The sequence below is a fragment of the Mandrillus leucophaeus genome, unplaced genomic scaffold (assembly GCF_000951045.1).
Source record: "Mandrillus leucophaeus isolate KB7577 unplaced genomic scaffold, Mleu.le_1.0 Scaffold1, whole genome shotgun sequence".
NCBI lineage: Eukaryota > Metazoa > Chordata > Mammalia > Primates > Cercopithecidae > Mandrillus > Mandrillus leucophaeus.
The window spans coordinates 9,843,738-9,851,243 of NW_012098097.1; the positions used below are offsets into that span (position 1 = coordinate 9,843,738).

The 7,506-nt window shown below is 46.1% G+C and overlaps 1 long non-coding RNA gene across 2 annotated transcripts; it reads left to right on the plus strand.

Moving 5' to 3' along the window:
- Nucleotides 1-390: 390 nt before the first annotated feature.
- On the plus strand, nucleotides 391-7,496 carry LOC105543075. 2 transcript variants are annotated; one of them, XR_001006575.1, is made up of 4 exons: nucleotides 391-490; nucleotides 1,579-1,677; nucleotides 3,851-3,967; nucleotides 5,335-7,496. It is a non-coding gene; the product is annotated as an uncharacterized LOC105543075 (long non-coding RNA). The 2 variants fall into 2 exon arrangements; XR_001006583.1 differs by lacking the exon at nucleotides 1,579-1,677 and having other exon boundaries at nucleotides 397-490.
- The last annotated feature ends 10 nt before the right edge of the window (nucleotides 7,497-7,506 follow it).

The following is a 7,506-nucleotide window of genomic DNA, read 5'->3' on the forward strand; positions in this document are numbered from 1 at the left end:
CCTATCCTCCCCCAAATAAAATACGCAGAGCAATTAAAAAAGATATTCGGCCAAGCCCCGGTTTCCTCATCCGTCCCTGGCCCCTTGAACTTTCTGTGCTTCCCCAGTCTCGACCAGGGACAACCGGTGCTGATGCTCAATGACTTTCTGGCAGAAGTGAACCTCCAGCTTCGTTTTCTGACAGCCGTGGTTCTTTATAGGCCTGGTTTCCCACTCCGACTCTCCACTGCCCCTGGTGGCGGCCACCATCTTACCCCCAGCTCCAGGGTCGCGCTGAGGACGCGGCCAGCCCCCAGTGACTGCAGTTTTGAACTACATTTCCCATCAGCCCTTTCTCAACATCGCGAGAGTTCCGGAGAGAGCTTGCCGAGAAGACTTGTGCGCAGACGCGGTCTCGCGTTCTTTTCGAGGTCGGCCGCGTGGCTGGAAGACATGGGTGCTGGCGTTGGTGTTGAGCACGGCGAGCAGCTTCAGGCCTTTAGTGATGATGGTAAGGCTGCCTGAGTGGGAAAACGGGGTCTTCCTTGACACGACACTAACACACTTGGCCTCCCTTCCTCAGAGACGAAGTGGTGACGATAAGCTCGTTTCTCTCTGGTAGGGTGATTAGGAGGGTTAGAAGTACTGGATGAGAAAATGCTTTCCAAACGGCGAGAAAGTGTTACGTGAAGGGAGAGAGCTCAAGCCCGTCCTAGGCGTCATAGGGCCGGCTTCTGCCGGGGAGGGGGGCCTGACATTCTGGGCAGCCCCGTGCGCCTCCGCCGCGCGTGTGCTGAGCGTGCACGCCCGGGGGTCTTCGGTGCCCGCGCACGGGCAAACTCTGACGATGGTGGTTCTTAATTCAGCATCAGGAGTGTTAACGTGTGAAGACGTGATTCCACTTGGAGTGCCTTGAGGACGGCCCCGATCGGTAGTTTATATTTAACTTTACAGATGGGAATCAATAGGATTGTAAACAACTTCTGGAAAGCCGTAGTTTTAACAACGAGCCTTTTTTCCTTCCCCAGAGGCCTTTCTTTGTTTGGCATCTGCAGAGACGGTGAAAAGCAGAGCTCCAGGTTGAAGGAGCAGAGTAATAGATGGAGCCCTAACATGAGTAAGAATGGGTTCAGGCAAGGCCTGAGTGGTCACCAAAAATGAGAAAGCACAGATGGTGCTATCACATACATTCACGTCCTGCTTTATTCTGAAGTTCAAGTGTGAGAATACATGTTGACATACAAGCCAGCTATGGTAAGAAGTTACTCAGAATTCAGAATACTAATTATTTTAATGATAAAAATGAGTAGGGTCTGTGCCCGTGTAATTTGGGGCCACTAGATGTCACTGTAACCAACGTGGATCCTTGTTAGGGCATGCAGGGATGGAAAGAGACGTGGCAAATGAATTTTGGATTGCTGGGATTTAGGCATCTTTGTTATTGTCTGAGCTGAGGATGATCTAAAGTTATCCCTGTCTGAAATGGTATCTTTTGTGAGGAGGTCTGACTCGCTGAGGCTCAGCCGTTTAATACAGATCTGGAGAATAAACCTTAAGGTGGTTTCTGTTAGAATGAAGCCTGTTATCCTTCTCTTTTAGATTAAAGGTGTTGGCTGTGGCCTTGGAAACAGTCATGTGAAAACCCATCACCTTAAGGTGTTGAGTGTAAGGATCTTCATGATGAAGTTTCTTTAAATGGTGAGATTTTAAATTCTTTCATAGACTTGAGTATGCTTATGGTCCCCTTTAAGTATTGGTTTGTTAGTTTTGGGGATGTGTTGGTCTTCCAGGGTTATGTTTGCCCAGATAATGGAAGTAGTATGGAATTCCTTTTGCTAGGGTCCTTGCCAAGCACTCTCACAAAGAGTATTTTTTGTTTGTTTGTTTGTTTGTTTTGAGATAGAGTTTTGCTCTTGTTGCCCAGGCTGGAGTGCGATGGTGCAATCCTGACTCAGAGTAACCTCTGCCTCCCGGGTTCAAGCTAGTCTCCTGCCTCAGCCTCCCAAGTAGCTGGGGAATTTCTCCTTGTTGGTCAGGCTGGTCTCGAACTCCTGACCTCAGGTGATCTGCCTGCCTCAGCCTCGCAAAGTGCTGGGATGACAGGCGTGAGCCACCGCGCCCGGCCATAAATAGTATTTCTAATATCAACCCCATGTGAGGTAAATTTTTTCCCCCACTCTGCTGTTAAGTAAGTAAAAGTGAGGCTTAGAGAGTTCTCTTGCCCAAAGTTATACAAGCAGTTACTGAGTTAGACTGGCAGTTCTCAACTGGGGAGGGATGGTGTTCCTGGCCTCTGGTGAATGCTGCTATTAATAAATATCCTGGCCGGGCCTGGATATTTATCTCATGCCTGTAATTCCAGCACTTTGGGACGCCGAGGTGGGTGGATCACCTGAGGTCAGGAGTTCGAGACCAGCCTGGCAAATGTGGTGAAACCTTGTCTCTACTAAAAATACAAAAATTAGCTGGGTGTGGTGGTGGGCACCTATAATCCCAGCTACTCAGGAGACTAAGGCGGGAGAATCTCTTGAAGCCAGGAGGCAGAGTTTGCAGTGAGTTGAGATCGCACCATTGTACTCCAGTCTGGGTGACAAGAGCGAAACTCTGTAAATAAATAAATAAATATCCTACAATGCACACGACAGCCTGCATGAGGAATAACTGATCCACCCAGTATGTCAGTAGAGCTGAGGTTGAGAAACTCCTGTATACCACACATTAGGCTAACTAGATCTGGGCCCTAGTCTCAGCCTGTTTTCTCACCAGTCTTATTTCTTCATCTGTGAAACAGGGTTAGTGATTTCAAAACCTGACTATTACATCAGAACCACCAACAAAGTGTTAAAATATACACATTCCTGGGCCTCACCTCCAGGCATGGGTGAGAATGGCTCTGGGGTGGAGTCCGGGAATCATGTGGCCAGTCCAAGAGCAAATGGGTAGTAACTAGATCAGGGGTGTCATCTTTTGGCTTCCCTGTGCCACATTGGAAGAAGAATTGTCTTGGGCCACACATAAAATATACTAACACTAATGATGGCTGATGGGCTAAAAAAAAATTCTCATGATGTAAGAGTTTACAAATTTGTGTTGGGCTGCATTCAAAGCCGTCCTGAGCCACATGCAGGCTGTGGGTTAGACAAGCTTGAATTAGATGATCTGATCTGTTTTTAGTGCAAGGATTTTATTATAGTGAGATTGTAGTGCTGGCTCTATTTTTAAGTAGCTCTTGGGCAAATCTCTAATCCTCTGTCTTAAAAAACTGAAAGCCTGGAGGGTGCGGTGGCTGACACTTGTAATCCCAGCACTTTGGGAGGCTGAGGCAAGTCGATCACCTGAGGTCGGGCATTCAAGACCAGCCTGACCAACATGGAGAAACTCCATCTCTACTAAAAATACAAAATTGGCCTGGCATGGTGGCGCATGCTTGTAATCCCAGCTTACTTAGGAGGCTGAGGCAGGAGAATCACTTGAACCCAGGAGGTGGAGGTTGCAGTGAACTGAGATCAGGTCATTGCACTCCAGCCTGGGCAACAAGAGCGAAACTGTTTCAAGAAAAACAACAAAACAAAACTGAAAGTCACATTCTTGCTCCGCAGAGTTTGCGTGAGGGAAGTGAACAATTTGATAAAAAAATAGTTTGCATGTGCTGTGGCTGTTAGTGCCATGGGCCAGCAGGTTGAGGGGAGCTGAGTCCATGATGATGTCAAGTTATCCCTGTCTGAAGGCAAAGAAAGGCCTTTCAGTGTGGAATTTGAATATCTGAAACTCAGTTTCCCAAGTTTGCCTTACAGAAATTTTAAGCTGCTTGAGAGTTACTCTGCGTGTATCTTCTTAAGTAGTTTTTTTTCTTAATTTCTCTTCTTCCCAGGTGCAGTGAGCCTCAGTTTCTGAGGCCGGAAAAGGATCCTCTAGTAGCCACATTGTGGCAGTTGCCCTGAACCAGGACCTGGACCTGGACCTGGACCCAAATTGCCATGTCTTTAATGCATGTAAGTAGACGAACTGGTAAACAGGCTTGGTTTGGGGGAGTGGTAATCTTTTTTGCTTCCCCTGCTCTGGACTTAAAGCAATGGATGCCAAGGGGCAGGGAGACTTTAGTGGCGTTTTGTTGCTAGGTGTCCGCAATAAGAGACAAAACTGAACTGCTTTGCCGGAAACAAGTGAAATGATTGCTTTCCTGTTTGTAAGCTTTGTTTTTACATCTTTCATAGCCCTAAGAAGTCCCACAAGCCTGTGATGGTTAGTTATCCCTGTCTGAAAATCTGGACTGAGGGAAATCATCTATTCTGAGGCTTAAGGGTTTGGCTCCATGTTTTTTTCCCCCTTTTTTCCCCTCAGCATATCCTGCTGAGAGCCCAGTCTAGAGAGCATCATTCCTCTAAAACGTGAAAAGCAAGTGTGTGGTTGCCCTGCTTTCTCTAGTCCTTTGATTATGGCTCTGAGGGTACAGGCTGTATGAGGTGGCGGAAATGCACAAGTAGCCAGGATTTGATTTATGCCCTTATTGTGGAATGAAAGTGTTTGTTACTTATTTCAAGAAAATGAATGTGCTCTTAGAAACAGAGTGGAATGTAGGATGTATGCCAGCTTGTGGCAGTGAGCATGCTTGACGACTCTGACCTTGCCTCTGCTCCAGGGTCCTGACATTTAGGGGAAACCACGGCTGTTTGGTTTCTATGTGCTTTGTTAAGGATGCCAGGGAGGTCTCCTGAGTTTGTAGCTTAGATCCTGTCTGAATGTCAGGACTGGTGTGTGAGCAAGAAAGAAGCCAAGTGGTGCTGGAGGGTGGGGTGCCCGGCTTTGTTCCCATTTGAATGCCAGGCTTGAAGTGCACACAGATTGCCTTTCTTTTCTGTTGAAATGGGAGGTGTGTGCAAACTCTTTGTGTTTAAGGTTGTGTTTTTGCTGGACACCAAAGAAGCTGTATTCTGGGTTAGATTTAATGAGCCTAAAAACTGGCCCCAGTAGTTTACAGCCTGCAAGTAAAACAGTGAAAAGGGCAGCTTATCAAGTGGTTATTGTCTGCTGAGTGGACTTGGCTACAGAACTCAAGTAAACCATAAGATTTGACTTGAAATGTTTATATCCAGAGTTGTTTACTGGCCTCTTACCAGCAACTGCTCCCTCAGAGGTACTATCTCCTTAAAATGAGTCATCCTGGATCCCCACCAGCCTGCACCAAAATGATGTGATAGTGCCCCGTTATGCTCCCCCAACGCACACATGCCTGCTGGTGGTGAGAATGAGTGCTCTTAGACTGACTGCCTTTTTCTCCCAAATTAGTTGTTACATAGCATTCAGTTTTGAGTCACTTCCTTGGCTGTTACTTCAAATTATTCTCCTGTTTTATAGGTTAGCTACTAGCCATGCCAGATGGGATCAGCACAGCCCTGCCTCTGCTGCTAAAGTAATCGCCATGCCTTCTTCGGGCTTCATCTTTAAAGGAATGAAGTGACTGAGATTATTCTGGAAAAGCTTTTGGCAGTTAGTGAAATTAGAGTACAACTAAGAACATTTTCAGACCTCCACTGTGGATGACCTGGGTATAATCTCACAAATCGACGGGAATGCAAGGATTGTAAACTGAAATGAACGCGATTATACTGTGTTGGAAGAGCCTAAGAGGAAACCGATGCCGTGAGTTTCAGAGAGTAACGCTTAACCCCAGTTACACAGGATACCATCTTGTGTTTTCTCTCTTTCAGTTACCCACTACGTTGATTTTGTGATCTGCTAATGGGTTGCCACCCACAAACATTGCTTTAGCACTTTTACTTCAAATCAATGAAGGACTGAGAAAAGTTCTCCTGGTGTCTCCACAGAGTGGCTTCCAGGAACAGGTCTTTGCATAGAATATCAGTGGTTTCCTTTTTTGTTTCAAATAATGGTCAGAAGATATCCAGTGTTGACTCACCAAGGCAATCAGGTTCCTTTTTCCTTTTTTTTTTTTTTTTTTTTTTTTACATTTTATATTTTTGCTCTTTTTTATTTTAGTTTATTTTATTTATTTTTTGAAACGGAGTTCCACTCTGTCACCAGGCTGGAGTGCAGTGGTGTAATCTCAGCTCACTGCAGCCTCCGCCTCTCAGGTTCAAGCAATTCTCTTGGCTCAGCCTCCTGAGTGCTGAGACTACAGGCGCCGCGTACCTTCTTTAGTAGAGACGGGATTTCACCATGTTGGCCAGGATGGTCTCTATCTCCTGACCTTGTGATCTGCCTGCCTCAGCCTCCCAAAGTGCTGAGATTCCACGCAGGAGCCACCACGCCCAACCTTTTTTTTTTTTCTTTTTAATTTAAATTTAAATTTTTTTCATTTTTTTGAGACAAATTTTTGTTTGTTTGTTTGTTTTTTGTTTTTGAGACAGTCTTGCTCTGTCACCCAGGCTGGGAGTGCGGTGGCATGATCTCTGCAACCTCTACCTCCCAGGTTCAAGCAATTCTTGTGCCTCAGCCTCTGGAGTAACTGAGACTACAGGTGCATGCCACCACTCCTGGCTAATTTTTTATGTTTTAGTAGAGACAGGGTTTCAACCATGTTGCCCAGGTTGGTCTCGAACTTCTGAGCTCAGGCAATCCACCCGCCTTGGCCTCCCCAAGTGCTAGGATTACAGGTGTGAGCCACCACACCCAGCTATTTTTTCTTTTGTTTTTTAATTTTAAAGTTGGGGTCTCAATTTGTTACCCTGGCTGGTCTCGAACTCCTGGACTCAAGCGATCCTCTGGCTCCGAGCCCACTACCAGTCTCAGGTTTTTTACTAAAAGATCACTACCTTTTTTTCCTCTTATCTGCTGCCATGTGAGATGTGGCTTTCACCTTCCGCCGTGATCGTGAGGCCTTCCCAGCCACGAGGAACCGTAAGTCCAATAAATTAAAAAAAAAAATCACTATATAAGATACTAGGATGGATTGTGACCGTTGAGGGGTGCTTACATATCCCACATTTGACTACATTCTTTCCAAACTAAGTATTCTATCCAAAGGAACATACTGCTATCATGGAGACCAAAGAGGGACTATTTAAGGTTGCCAAGGTGAAGCGAGCTGAGAGGCTCTGTTCTGGTGCCAGCAACTCTGAAATCTTAATTCCTGCTGTCCAGGCAGCAGAATGCCATGGTTTCCCCAAGTAGGTAGCTGCTTTAGCAATTAATGCCCAAATGTCTGTTCTGTTCATCAGAGGTCTCTGAATTTCTGAAGGGGTATTTCGTTTCTGGTGACTGAGTTAATCCCCATCCCTCTTGTAAAGTGTGCTAATAGAATCAGCCTTTCAAAGCTACAGAACCAGACTGTGCCCTAAATTGACCAACATGATTGATGTGCCTCGGGAAGTCTCTTGCCAGCTGTCCCTGTGAAGACCTCCCCCCCCGCTGCTGCCTTGCACACTGAAGCATCTCACACTGTGCAGAGCCATTTAGTCATCAAGACAGTAAATCCCAGGGCTGGGTTAAGTGCTGTGTGATAACTTGGATGAGACTTCTTTAAAGCCACTTACAATAAAATTAGGAAACTACCGTCAGCTAAGTTCA